At 34.6% G+C, this 14,288-nt stretch overlaps 1 protein-coding gene across 1 annotated transcript in view; it reads right to left on the bottom strand.

Annotated features, from left to right (window-relative positions):
- XIRP2 (xin actin binding repeat containing 2) overlaps positions 1 to 149 on the bottom strand; it is a 74,436-nt gene extending 74,287 nt beyond the window's left edge. The window contains exon 1 of the mRNA XM_055308361.1: positions 15 to 149. The gene's annotated coding sequence lies outside the window, so the exon portion shown is untranslated. The remainder of the gene's footprint in view (positions 1 to 14) is intronic.
- Between the last annotated feature and the right edge of the window lie 14,139 nt (positions 150 to 14,288).

Raw genomic sequence — 14,288 nt, forward strand, 5'->3', positions numbered from 1 at the left:
TATATCACACATACCTTTTGTAATAGTAAGACCAAACTCCAAGTTTGTGAAAATATCATATATCTTTACAGTCCTTCACAGACGAGCTTCCTCCCTTGTTTTGTGGACAGCAAATTTCCCAGTCCCCTGAAAGCAATCGGGAAGTGGAGGCCGGCTCCACTGAAGGGTCTATCAAGCAAGTAGATGGGACGGCTGAATTTATTTTAGCCCTGCGTCTAAAGGATGCAACTTGGCACCTATTTTTAGGAACTGAGCTCTGTATAGGTGGGGCCTGAGTCAACTACTCTTTTCAGAAGTGTGTCTCTGAGGGCACTCTGCCTCATAGTGCCCTCAGTAATGTATGCATGGCTTTAACACATGTGCAGTCAATCAAACCCCTTTTTGCAGCCACAACCATCAAGCCAATTGTCAACTTCGAAACAAAGCCTAAACAATAGCACCGATAAGGAAAAGGACATATTAAAGGCTTTAAATCATTCCCATTTTTTAATGACTTCAATCTTTTAAGAATCAAAAATATGAAGATAAATCATGTGGAAGAAATTCTAAATGTATTCCGGTAGAATTCGGATCCTCAGGAAGAGGTAGCATTATTTTTACTTAGAACATGTTCTTAGGTATGGAACATGTTTCTGTGCTTTCTGAGGCTTCACATACAAGGCAAAACGCTATTGCAGTGTTGGTATAAGTAAAGAAAGTGCTCTTTGGTTAAGAAAGTGAGGAAAGAAGGGGTAAGAAGGAGTTCTAGCATAAATCATTTGGCATGGGGAAGAGCAGTCAGGGAAAGGAGTCACCTCACATGCTCCTGAGATAATAATATTAAATGTCCTTTGCTGCCACCCTACTTACTCAGCATGACCTGACCTGGAAGAAAGTAGAACTCACCAAGAATTGCTATTTAGCTCTACAATGCCAAGACCTAACACATCCTAAGTAAATATAAAACCACCAGCTTCCCCTATGTTTCCTCTCCCCTCGTATTTTCTTTGTGTAGTGTTACATATGTGTATACTAATGGCCTCACAGCAAATGCAAATAAAGAGGAAATTACCCTTTGACTGAGGGAAACACTTGACATATGCATATACTGTTTATTTTGTACAGAATGTTTACAAGTGAGCTATCTCCCGTATCATTTACTAAGAAAGACCAGATATACCTTATAATTTTTCACGTACAATATTGATTTCTATTAAAAGTAGGTCAAGGAGTGATATCCCTGCTGATTAACTCCAAGAAAAGCCTTCTAAAATGGTGTTCGTGTATACTCCCCAAGATCTTGGAGGGCCAGGAGCCAGTCTAATCTCCTTATTTTAAAGTTGTGCTCTGCTTGTGTGGTAGCCACTAGCCACACGTGGCCATTTACATTTTAATTGATTACAATTAAATAAAATTAAAAATCCAGTCCTCATTGTGGCATTTGAAGCCACATTTGAAGTACTCAATCACCATATGTGACTAGGGGTTATGCATCCGTGCATATATAGCACTTTTCTATTATTACAGAAAATTCCAGAGACAATGCTGATTTAGACCACAGGATTTCAGCACAGCTTTCCTGGTAACTAAACTCTGTGACCTGGCAAGTTTCCTATGCTGTGAAAGCTTCACTTTACTCATCTGTGATTACACATGACTAAGTTTATCTACTTTAAATGGTTGCTGTGAAGATTAAATAAAATAATATATACGGGTGCCTGGGTGGCTCAGTCCCTTAAGCGTCTGCCTTCAGTTCTGGGTCTGGTAGTGATCTCAGGATTCTAGGATCTAGCCCCACTCTGCAGGGAGCTGGCTTCTCCCTCTCCCTCTGCTGCTCTCTGTGGTTTGTGCTCATTCTTGCTCTTTCTCTATCTCAATAAACAAGTAAAATCTTAAAAAAAAAATATATATATATAATATTCATTTCAGTCTAAATGTAGGACAAAATATTTATTTAAAAATGATTATTGTTGGATTACTTTGCTATATATTTAAAGTGGCACTAGGTCAAAAATAAAATAAAATAAGATAAAATAAAAATATAAAATGGCACTAGATCTAAAATCACAATAGTTCGATTGCAGTTGAGGAGACGGCTCTTACAATGTGTATGCAGTCAGCTTCACTCACTTTTGCATACAGATGCTAATGATGCTTATGGTGGTTTTATTCTTCCCATATATTATTAATTACTCAAAGACATAACTGATAGCTTCATTTTCTCTTCTTATTCAAAACAGCCTGCTTTCTCATTGCACTGTGTGTTAGATTTCTTCAACTGGTTCTTTAATTTTACTTAGGTTGACCTTTCTCAAACCTCCTGTTGTTACCCTTTCAGGAAAGAAATATATTTGATTTAAATACATATAGATAAATAAAATTGTATTTTCATATTTTTCTCATTACACATTTTCTGATGCTTATAATCATCAAAAACATCAATGGTTATACATTGTTAAGAGGAAAAAAATGGATAGGAAAAGAAAACTTGGTGAAACATGATAATATAGTTGGTAACGGATTAAGAGCAATAAGCGTCAGGATATATGCGCTATAGTAGCTTGCATAAATTAATTAGCCTAAAATCAAGCAAAAATTTGTAGTTATAGAATTAATTAGCTATCATACAATTTGGTTTACTCATTTTAGTCCTGGAGACAATGAAAATATCAGCACTTAGATTCTTTCCATTTATTATTTTAGTTGTTTCAGACACTGATTTTCATTCTTCATTTGAAAACAATCTAATCAATTGTTTTAAAATTACTATGAAGTAAGATGGATGGATAGGTGGGTAGGTGGATGGATAAATGGGTAAATGGATTATGAGATAGATATATAGGTAGATATATAGATGATAGACAGGTAGAAAGATTTATAAAAGTGATTCCTTGCATCAAAAATCTTAGAAAGTTGAAGTGGAAAATTTTGCTCTCCCCCCAACACACAAATATACGTTAAATTATCTTCACAGTGACTGGTACTTATACCTATTAAAACCTGTATTGTACTCAACTGAAACCTACGTAAATAAGACTGTTGCTTCTGGTGAAATGGAGTAGTTAGCATCAAACCAATGCTCCCACTGAAACCAATTTAAAAAGCTGGATATCATCAGGGATCAAGAAAGGCAAAAACTTTCCAAATATGAGCTGAGGATCTGAGGTGATCCTGGAAGTTATTTGTTGATTCTGGGTGTAGCCAAATGCCGAGAATCCATGCTGAGCCCAGGAAGAGCACTGCTGCAGGGGAACAGGAAAACACAACTTTTGACAATTTCACTGGACTAGAATGACAAGATTGGAGAGTAGTGGGACTTCAAATTCAGTTTTCTTTCCAAGATATTTGCTAAGTTCCAACATTTCACAGGATAGCAGGTATAATCATAAGCCCAAACACAGAAAAAAAAATGGAATAACCCACATGTTCATGATACTTAGGAAATAAGATCTACTAGGAGAACATGACAGTTCAAAGTCCTCAAGGGAAAGGAGAAATGACTAAAATAATCTGCAATAACTGCTTTGTCCCTGGAGGTGCTTAATAGTGTGGAATTAGCTAGAGGCAGAATGAGGATCCTGTCACCACCCTGGAAGATGGGAGACAGATGAAACAGCAAAGATTTTGGAACTCGATCAGGCTTGGGGTGATAAAATTGGTGGCTTGAGTACACTCAAATGCAGCCAGTCTCCCACCTCAAGACATTTATCAAATTCTGAAGCTTCACAGGGTGTGAGGCTAAATATCCAAGCTGAAGACTTCTGAAAAGTAGAACAAAAATAGCATCTGACAGATTCTCAATGAAACCCTAAATTAAGGTAGTCAGCCTCTTTCCCTTTCTACTCTATCTGCCTCACAGAGGAAAGGCTGAACCTCTCTGCTGAAAATAATATCATCTGGGAATTTTTCATCTTTGTTTTTGAAAACACAATGCCTGATTTTCCATTTAAAAAATTGTCACTAGTAACTGAGAGAAAAAAAAAAAAACAGGGAAAGGAAGCAGATGTTGTAGATATTTGAGCTTGCAGATAAGAACTTTAAAATAATAATGACTGATAGATACATTTCAGAAAATAAAGGAAATAACATGCAAAGTATATGAAGAGATGGGCAATTTTATAATAAAGTTCCAAAGATACTGAAACGGACATTCTGGAATTGAACAATACAATTATTAGACATTAAGAACTCAATGGAAAGTTTTGAAGTCCCACTATTCTCCAATCTTGTCATTCCAGTCCAGTGCAATTGCCAAAAGTTGTCAACGGAGACAGCAAAGGGCAAGACTGGTAATCTGGAATATGGGTGGGTAAGGAATAGAAAGATTTGATTTGGATATTTTATATTGAATATCAAAAGTGCTCACTAGATTTTCAGCAGCAATATAAGATTGCTGGATCATACAGCTACAGTCCATAAAAATCTAAGTATTTTTTGCATATGTTACTGAAAAGCTACATCAACAGTTTCTTATATTTGTTTAGTTGATGCCTACGTGAAGGGCAGTAGTGCCCCCCCCCCCCGCCCCTTATTTTGGCTTGCTTCGGCCATCCCTTAGAGTTGCCTGTCTTCACAGCAGGCGTCTTATCTAAGTCTGTGATAAAGGATATTGAATAGAATGGAGCCAATAATATACATAAAGTCGGACCGACTACTCCTAAAGACCTCCCCCTGAGGGAAAACTCATACATGAGTTTAGGTCTACTCACAGGTCTGCATTTCTAGGTGTTCTTGATAACCTGAAATAAGACATATCTGGTTAAGGGATTTTGAAATTCTATGTGCTTCTTTACTAGGTCATCAGTCATCTTGAATTTGTTCCCTTTTCTGCTTTTGCTGGCACTACCATTTGTGACTGAAAGCCTATTCTTCTTGACACAAAAGATAAGAAATCATCTAGGAATTCATTTGGTTCACTTTGTTTTCTTGTTCATTAATATTAAGGCTTTCCAAGAAAAGCTAATGAATCTTTTTACTTTAATTTTCCCTTAACAATAATGTCTATACTTTATAAAGGAACTCTGCCAGGGGTTTAGGTAGGTGAGTTACATCTTGTTTCTTTGTTAGTCACAGTAACCCCAACATGGTGTAATCTCCATTTCATATGCGGAAGTTGAGGATGATTACAGTAGATTGGCTCTGGCAAGGCCTTTATTGTGTGTGGTAACAAAGTGAGCGACGAGTGGACACTCTAGAGATGAGAAGAATGGAAGAGTGAGGGCTTTAAAGTTGGGACAACTATACTTCAGCCATCTGACATGTGATCCCTGGACCAATGGGGTCAATCTAACATCTTTTGAAGAACAAAAGTTCTAGAATTTTTAGAATGAAAGAAATTGAATATATACTCAAATTCTACATTATTGTCTAAGCCTACCAGTTAGGGTTGAGCAATCTGCTTCGGACACTGCTGGTGGCATGAACCATTCAGCTGTCATGAAAACAGAATTAGAGTATTAGTAACTGAATTGTAGTTGAATTTAATTGTATTTTTCACCTGTTCTAGTGTAATTCTATTAAAACCATGTCATTCTATTAAGGACACATGAATGAGGCCTTCATATTTAAATCATATCTCAAAGTCTTTTGTAGGGTGATCATGTGATTTAGCACACAAACTGGGTGCTTTGGAGGGTGAAAGGAGCACTATTAATAATCAGGCTAGTACAACAGCACAATCTGGGACAGTCCAGGGAAAATAGGGATTTGGAATCATCTGACAATAAACCAAATGTGGACTATCTTGATTCACCATTGATGTCTACATGCAGGGACATTTCTAGTGACCTGGTTTCCAGCATAAAAAAGAAAAAAGTTCTTTCCAAGGTACTTCAGTGTGTGGATAACTCCTATCTTTTAAACATAATTTGGGTTAAACTTGTCCATTATAACAGAGACTGGAGTGAATTAAAGAGTTCCAGGGAATCTATAAAATTTGTTTTTTTTAAAAAAGATAAGTTATAGGGAACTAACTGGTAAAAAAAAAATTGACAGAGTACTAGACATTCCTGACAGACTTCTTATTGAATTTTAATTAAAATAAGAATAAGAAAATAAGTAAATGAGAAAAAGCAAGCAGTGCAAAATAGCATGAATTGCTAATAATCGGAGATAATTTGTGTGTTTTATATTTGTCTAAGAGAGAAAATGAACACAAAGAAGAAAATGAGGAAGAGAGAGGAAAGAAGAGGAGAAAGGGGAGGAAGAGAAAAATATGCTGAAGTTTTTACAGAATTTCCAATGGTGGTTATCACTGTGACCAAACATGAATCTCTTTTGGATGACACACTGTGTAGAGTACCCTCTGAATCAGAAGGGAACACATAGCTTTCCCAGATAACAGATAAAGACTCTGACTCATGTTGCTATGATCAAAACTATGAGGTATTCCCTCAGTACCATGTGAGATACCTTCCGGACCAAGCCAAGCTATAGTCCTAACTCATCTCCACTCCTACCCCTCTCAGTATGTACCTAGCCATGCACCACATCTCTCAGAACAGAAGGAAGAGGATGAAGTGGGCCCTTAGGTTCTTAAGGAAGCACTTTAGAGACGTATGGTGGAAAGCTGTATAACTTTTTAATGCTTTGTACTGTACAAATGATAGCTTACACATTTTACCTGAAAACCTACGTCAATCCTGTAAGGTATGAGGTAGAAGTTTCAAGCTCTACTCAGCAAATTTGGATAGGGCCAAAAATTAAAGACTTGAGATGTAGTTCAGAAGAAAAAAGTAAAAAAAAAAAAAAGGGAGAAAGTATAAGAGCCAAGTGTTCAGTGATGGTAAAAAAAAAAAAAAAAAAAAAAAAGGAAGAAAAAAAGAAAAAAGTGCCTGTCCTATCTGAAAGAAATGCCACGCTTACATCAATGACAACACAATGCAAGTTAAGTAAATAAGTCAAGATATCATAAAGAGGCACTGCTGGAGGATGGTAAGGGGCACTGATTTGAGGCAAACTGATAACATAGCCTTTAAAATTATTTCATTTTTGAAGTAGCTGAAAAATTTACATGTAATATTCTTGATGAGTTCAAAAAGATTCAGGAAGAGAAGCTTCTACAAAACTGTTAAAGGTGTTATTCAAGAGAGAATAGGATGAAATAATGGGAAAAAAGAAGGCTAAAACGGGTTGTAAGAAAATGCAAAATTTAAGAGAAAGGTTAAAATAGAATTTGAGATAGTAAAGAGCACTTGTGAAAAAATTAATTCAGCGTATTGAATTTATTCAATATGGGAAAAAACTTGAGAAATTTTTCCATAATGCAGGAACAAATCAAAACATAAAAATGATGCCCTGGATAATGATGGATATGAAGGACTGAGATATGATCAAAGAAACAGAACTGTTTCAAAGGAAGAAAGGGAACAGAGCAAGGACATATACAATTAAACTTAAAAGAAAAAGTTTTCAAGCTGAAGAAGGATCTGAGAGGATAAAACCAAAGGTGCATCATGACACCTGGATATGCTCTTATAAATTTTTGAATTTTAAAGATAAAAAATAAATAATAAAAAAGACAAGCTGGTCTCAAGGTTCTTCAAAGACATTATATCAGTATATATGATAGAGTAGAATATTGCTTATAAGGCATTTTTGTTTTGTTTGTTTTCATGATGGACATAGAATGAAGAATTCTCTTTATAGACAAGATTCTGTTATTTATGTATGAAGAATTAGCGGCATATTTTTCAATATATAAAAGAAGTTCTCAGATAAAGAAAATGATTAGTATAGCCACTCTGGGGAAGAAACTAAGATGTGTGTCTACAAGCCTTTTGCATGCGAGTGCAAAAGATGAGTCAAAATTAAGAATAGAAGAATAGAAAAATTTTTGTATAAAAATGCTTATTGAGTGCCTGGGTGGCTCAGTAGATTAAGTGTCTTCTTCAGCTTGGGTTATGTTCCCTGGGTCCTGAGATCAAGTCCAGCATCGGGCTCCCCACTCAGCAGTGGGTCTGCTTCTTCCTCTGCCTCTCTGCCCTGCTTGTGAGCTTCTCTCTCTCTTTCTCTCTGTCATGCTCTCAGATAAATAAAACTTTATTAAAACCAAATATTATAAATAATATTATTTATAATTATATAATATAAATATATAATATTTAATGTATAATATATAAAATATATAATATAAATATATAATTATCAGTTACAAAACTGAATGTAAATGCAAAAACACTTTAAAAATGTATATGGAGGGGGATCCCTGGGTGGCGCAGCGGTTTGGCGCCTGCCTTTGGCCCAGGGCGTGGTCCTGGAGACCCGGGATCGAATCCCATGTCAGGCTTCCGGTGCATGGAGCCTGCTTCTCCCTCTGCCTGTGTCTCTGCCTCTCTCTCTCTCTATCTCTCTGTGACTATCATAAAAAAAAAAATGTATATGGAAAAGAATATATTTTAGATATTCATGACATTTATCTTATCTCAATAATGCAGTAATTCAGGGCTCTAATCACAACTTAAAATAGATTCTGTAAATGTTGAAAGTGAAGAAAAGCAAGGAAAATAAAATGAGTTAATTTTTTTGGAGTTTAATGAACTTAAACATTCATACATTCATTCATTGAGTGAATAAGTCATCAAATATTTATGGAGCACCTGTATGTCAAGTTCTGTGCTAGATATAGTGTTAATAATATAAAAAAATTCCATGGGACCAAGTAAATATACAAATATATATAAAGTGGGATCAGTTTATGAGGGAGAAGAAATCAGTGGTACAGGAAGAGTAAACACTTTAATTTGAGTAATTAGGGTAAGCACCTTAAGGTGTTGCCCAAATTTAAAATTTCATTAGAAGAATAAATACAAAAAAAAAAAAAGAATTAGGCAGAAAAATTTGATAAACCAATATGGCGTACTAGCTTTAACAAAAATTATAATTTACAAAGTTACGTTAATTCAAGTGTGGCGAAATTAGCACTGAAATAACCATTCCTTTTAGCAGAATAAAAATAATCATTCTGAATTAAACAACAGTGCTTAGTAAATGTAAAAAAAAAATGGATGTTATTACCCAGAGTTTGGAAACTCAATTAAATAATTGTGTAAAAAAAATTATTTCAAAAGCTTACCTTATACTTCAAAACATATTCTAAGCTAATAAAATACTTAAGTGTAAGTGCAATAAATAACAATAAGAAATAGATGTGCTTTTTTTCAAAGTTATATATAGTCAACATTTCACACATTTCACAACATTTCACATAAGAGTATGCATAAAATAAAAACTTTCTCCTAGCCCAGACACACAATGCTTTTTCATATGCAAAGGAGACTGCTGTTAAATTTTTCACGTATCTCGAAATGTTCTCTGTATATAACTGCATACATATGTGTTTATTTGTGCATAAAACACATGTATAGAGGGATCCCTGGGTGGCGCAGCGGTTTGGCGCCTGCCTTTGACTCAGGGCGCAATCCTGGAGACCTGGGATCGAATCCCACATCGGGCTCCCGGTGCATGGAGCCTGCTTCTCTCTCTGCCTCTCTCTCTCTCTCTCTGTGACTATCATAAATAAATAAATTTAAAAAAACAAAAACAAAAAAAAAACCACATGTATACATATATGTCTCTATATAAAACCACACTTTTCATTTTTATACAAATGGGAAAAATATATACCCAATCATCCACATTTGCTTTTTGTTTTTACTGAAGAATGATGCAAATCCATTTCCATCACCAAAGCAAATAAAATTATTCACCATAATTAAACATTTAAAAATCTTAGTTATTTACCATTTCAATAACTGAAGAAACATAGTTGAAAATATTCAATACCCACTCATGACTAAAAACTTGCAATTAAGAATAAAAGGAAACTTTAAACTTCACAAACAGCATGTGCAGAAAATCCTATAGGTAATAGCACATTTCATGATAAAAAGTGAATACTTTATATTTATTAAGAATGAGATGGGGGCACCTGGCTGGCTCAGTCGGTAGGGCATGTGACTCTTGGTAATGGGGTCATGAGTTCAAACCTTACACTGGGTGTATAGCTTACTTAAAAAAAAAAAGCCAAAGATGTCTCCTCTTGCCCCTTTATTTTGGCATCATATTCCTGCCAGTATAATAGGACAAGAAAAGAAATATGAGACATAATGAGAAAGGAAGAAGTACAACTATCAGTATCCACAGACAACAAGAGTATATATTTGAAAAACTCCAAAAAATTACTATACCTAGTAGAAGCACAATCAAATACCACCACACATCTACTAGAATATAGAATATACCACAACACATTGAGTAGAACACCATTTTTAAAAAACGAATATTTCTATATGCTTACATGTGTGTACAAGCACAGAGAGAGAAAAAAAAACTAGGAGGAAATACCCCTGTTTCTAAGTAGGAATATCAATAATTTTTAAATTTTCTTTAAATTTTCTATCTTAATAGAAAATCATACTGGATTTATAACAATAAAAAAACAATAAACCCCGTTTAATTTTTTTCAAATAAGAAACATGCTGTCATTTGTCATCAGACAACATGTTTCTATATGTAGATGAACTTTTCGCAGTCAGATATCTTTTATGTCTTATTTTTCTGTTGTCTATATTCATAAGAAACAACTAGATTGTTTATAGAATTATTAATAATCTCCTCACCCCCAAACCTGCACATGTTATTCTACTATTTTCTAGCATTTTATAGGTTGGAGAAATACTCTGGACAGCTTAGCTTTTGTTGTTTTGTATATGACTGATTTTCTTTCCAGGATGCTTGTATATTTTTATTCTTTATCCTAGATCTTTAAGATTTTTTTTAATGGAAGAAGTAACTCAATGCTATACAATAATAACAACAGTAGCCTACAAATGAACATTACATATATGGCAATTAAATTCCAACACATTTCAAACATCCTCCAATATATTCCTAAGAAATATATAAAAAAAGTCCACCTTTTTGTTTTTTGGTTGTTTTTGTTTATTTTGGAATGAAGAAGCAGAGATACAGGGAGGTTAAATATTTTTCCCAACCCACTTTCCTGAACTCCAACAGTCAGAAATTAGATCCAAGCAATTTGGTGCCAAATTCAATGCTTTCAATTGCCAGGTTGTAAGGTTTACTCTTTATAGCAAAACATTTACTCTCGAAATTACTCATCTTTTAGAAATAATTACATAAGATATGTTTTTAAATGACTTCACCCATGACATAAGAATAAAATAGGCATCCCTATAGTGCAGTTGTTATCAATAAATGATGTGATACAATTCATCTCAGTGTTCTTGATAGACCAGTGTGCCATTTATCATTCTATTCCTCTAAGCTACAGATCCACCCTCTGTGGCTCTGCTCGGGATCCTGGAACATTTCTCCCTTGCCAGCTGGCAAGATGGTAAGTTTCATCAGTGGAGGACCCTGGAGGGATCCTGAAGGAGAAACTGTGGTTGGTTTCTGCTCATCATCTCTACTGGCAGGCTCCTGTAGTGCTCTGTGGCCAACAGCACATGACACCTCTCCATGGGACCTCTCTCTGCACCCTAGAAGCTGATTTCCCAGCCAGTTTCTCAGTGTAGCCTCTCAGTGAATTTTTTTGCCTGCTATTCCTTAGAGTCTTCTTTATCCCTTTGTACCCAATCTCCTGTTACTCCCATTTCCTGTTACAGCTAATGATTCTTTAAACTTTCCCTTTTTGAGTTACTGTATGTTTCTTGTCTCCTCATTGAATTCTTACTGGAAAAAAAAACCTTAAGTACTACAAAATATAAGTGGCTTTTTTCGGTTGAGTATCATGTATATGTATTCGTGATCATCTCCAAACCTCCAAAATTTCCAAGTTTCAGTAATCTCATTTATACACTAGAAGTAATAACACATATCTTAAAGGATGGAAGTAGATAAACACAAATGTTTATAAAAATACTTGACATATTGTGAAAACAAAATAGAAATGTAAGTTATTATGACTACATAGTAAGCTCTGTGAGGGTGGGTCATTTCTATCCTTCTATTCCTGGGTACCCACTGCCTTTCACAGAGCTTGGTACACTGTGGGTGCTCACTAAATGTTTTGATGAGCATATGTATAAACACATGTTTATACATATGGAGTCTATATTACTCCATTTCATGTTTGTTAAGTCTATTTGAACTGAATTTCAAAAATGTCACATAAACAAGTCAAGTGCTTTCAACTTTGCAAAAGGTAAATAATAAATCACAAAGATATATCTAATATTCTTCAAATATATCCTCGAATCTTCTGGAATCTTGCCTCAAACATATTTGTTGTTATAAACAAGGATAGAAAATCTGCAACAAACTATGTTACCAAAGAGACTAAAACTTTGGTGCACTATTTAATTAGCTATTTTCAGGTACATTTTGTGAGGTTATTTATTCTTTGTCACCTGATAAGATACATATAATTGAATATAATTCTCCTTTTGTATTCTGTAAGTGCAAAGGTTCTGATGGCAAACTTTATATTATGGCATAATTTGAATACTGCTTAAAGCATTTATTAAGTGGATAAATAACTTCATAATTGATGCCCTTTATTTTCAGGGAGAAGAGAAATGACTTTCATAAATTGTTTTGCACTCTCAATAGTCTCTCCTACAACATTTTCACCAAAAAGCCTAGAAAGATATCAAACTAAAATATGCCATTATGGCCAAGAGGAAGCTGTACAATTTTTCCTTCTTGCATCAGGACATGGGCTTGTATACACATCTACTATTTGTTCCTCCTATTGCAACATTTTTTTTTTCTTAATGATCTCCAGCAGCTTTGTCAAGGAAATTTAATTGTTTTTGTTTTTTCCCTAAGAGTGTAGAATTAGTAACACTTTACAAGCTGCTTTGATTGTAGGGAGGAAAGCAAGGCCAGGATTCTGGATTCCAAACACTTTTTCTAAAAGTAATTAAAAAATGCTTATTTTTAGTGGACTTCCCTGGTGTGTGTGTGTGTGTGTGTGTGTGTGTGTGTGCGCGTGGTGTTTCTAAAAAGAAAAGGGGACAAAGGAAAACCTCTGAGCCATTATATGTGTGTATTTATACAGTGTAATATATGTATAGACATTTTACTTTTGCTTCAGATAAATGAAGAACAATATCTGTATAAAGTAGATACTGACTTTGTGACAAAACAGCATTGCAGTGAGTGTAGGATCAAATGGTATCCCAAGCAAGAATAGTAGGATCTAATGCTATCCCAAGCAAGAATAATGAATTAAGCCAAAAATATGTACAAAGCACATATTTGCCTAATGAAATAAATAATAGGATAGATAAACGAATGAATGAATGAAGTTGAGTTTTTGAGGCACAGATTTAGCAATACATAACTAGAAACATTGGGCTCTCTCATGAACTGACCACTTTTTTCAAGAATGTCATAAACTGCTTTGTGTGTCTATTAAGAATGTTTGTTTCCATTCTTCACTGCACTTAGTGTACTTTGTTATTGTAAATAACAAAGCTTAGTAAACATTTCTAAGTAACATTTGATTTGTTTATATTGAGATTGACAGAATGTACAAGAATGGCCTATCATGGGTATTTTCACTGTGAATTGAAAAAAATAAGCAAGAAGAAATAAAACTCTAAACAAAAATCCAGTGGGTCATGGAAGACAGAAATCAGAACAGCTGGTGTCATTTTCTTTGAAGCTTTAACTGAGCACTGTCTGTTTCCTCATCTGTTTTTATTGACTTACTAAATAGCTAGTCATGCTTTGCTTCAATTATCATTTTAGATTGATAGGTCAGTTTCTCTTACTCTTCAAGTCTCATTTTTTAAAAAAAACAATAATATTCTATTGACACGTCATAAAAATGTGGATATTGGCAGCTCTGACACAAAGTTTTTTCAGAGCTCATCATTTAAGTTGATGTATTAGAAGCACAATCCATAGCTGATCACCTCACCCCAAAATGGGAAATCTCATATTCACACAAACAACATTCTTTGCCTGTCTGCTAGGCACTGAGTATGCAAGTACAACTTGTCTTGCGCTTGATGAACTTACAGTTGTTTATTGATTCAAAGAACTTGGAAACAAAAATCTTACAGAGAGACTTTAAAATAGTTCACTCTGATTATAAATATATCTTTTATAGGTTTTATAGAGTGCACTTTCCCTAGCTGGCAAACAAAACCTGTGTTTTAAATTTCTACTAAAACTAGTGCCACTTTGAGTGCTATGCAGCATACTTCTCATGTAATATTCCAAGTAATACCCACAACATGTCCAAGAGATACCATTATTAACTTTATTATCTTAAAGTAATATCTTAAAACTAAAGCCAAGAGTAGATAAGTAACTTACCTAAGACTGCACAATTT

Source organism: Nyctereutes procyonoides, unplaced genomic scaffold (genome assembly GCF_905146905.1).
Source record: "Nyctereutes procyonoides isolate TBG_1078 unplaced genomic scaffold, NYPRO_anot_genome, whole genome shotgun sequence".
In the NCBI taxonomy this organism is placed as follows: domain Eukaryota; kingdom Metazoa; phylum Chordata; class Mammalia; order Carnivora; family Canidae; genus Nyctereutes; species Nyctereutes procyonoides.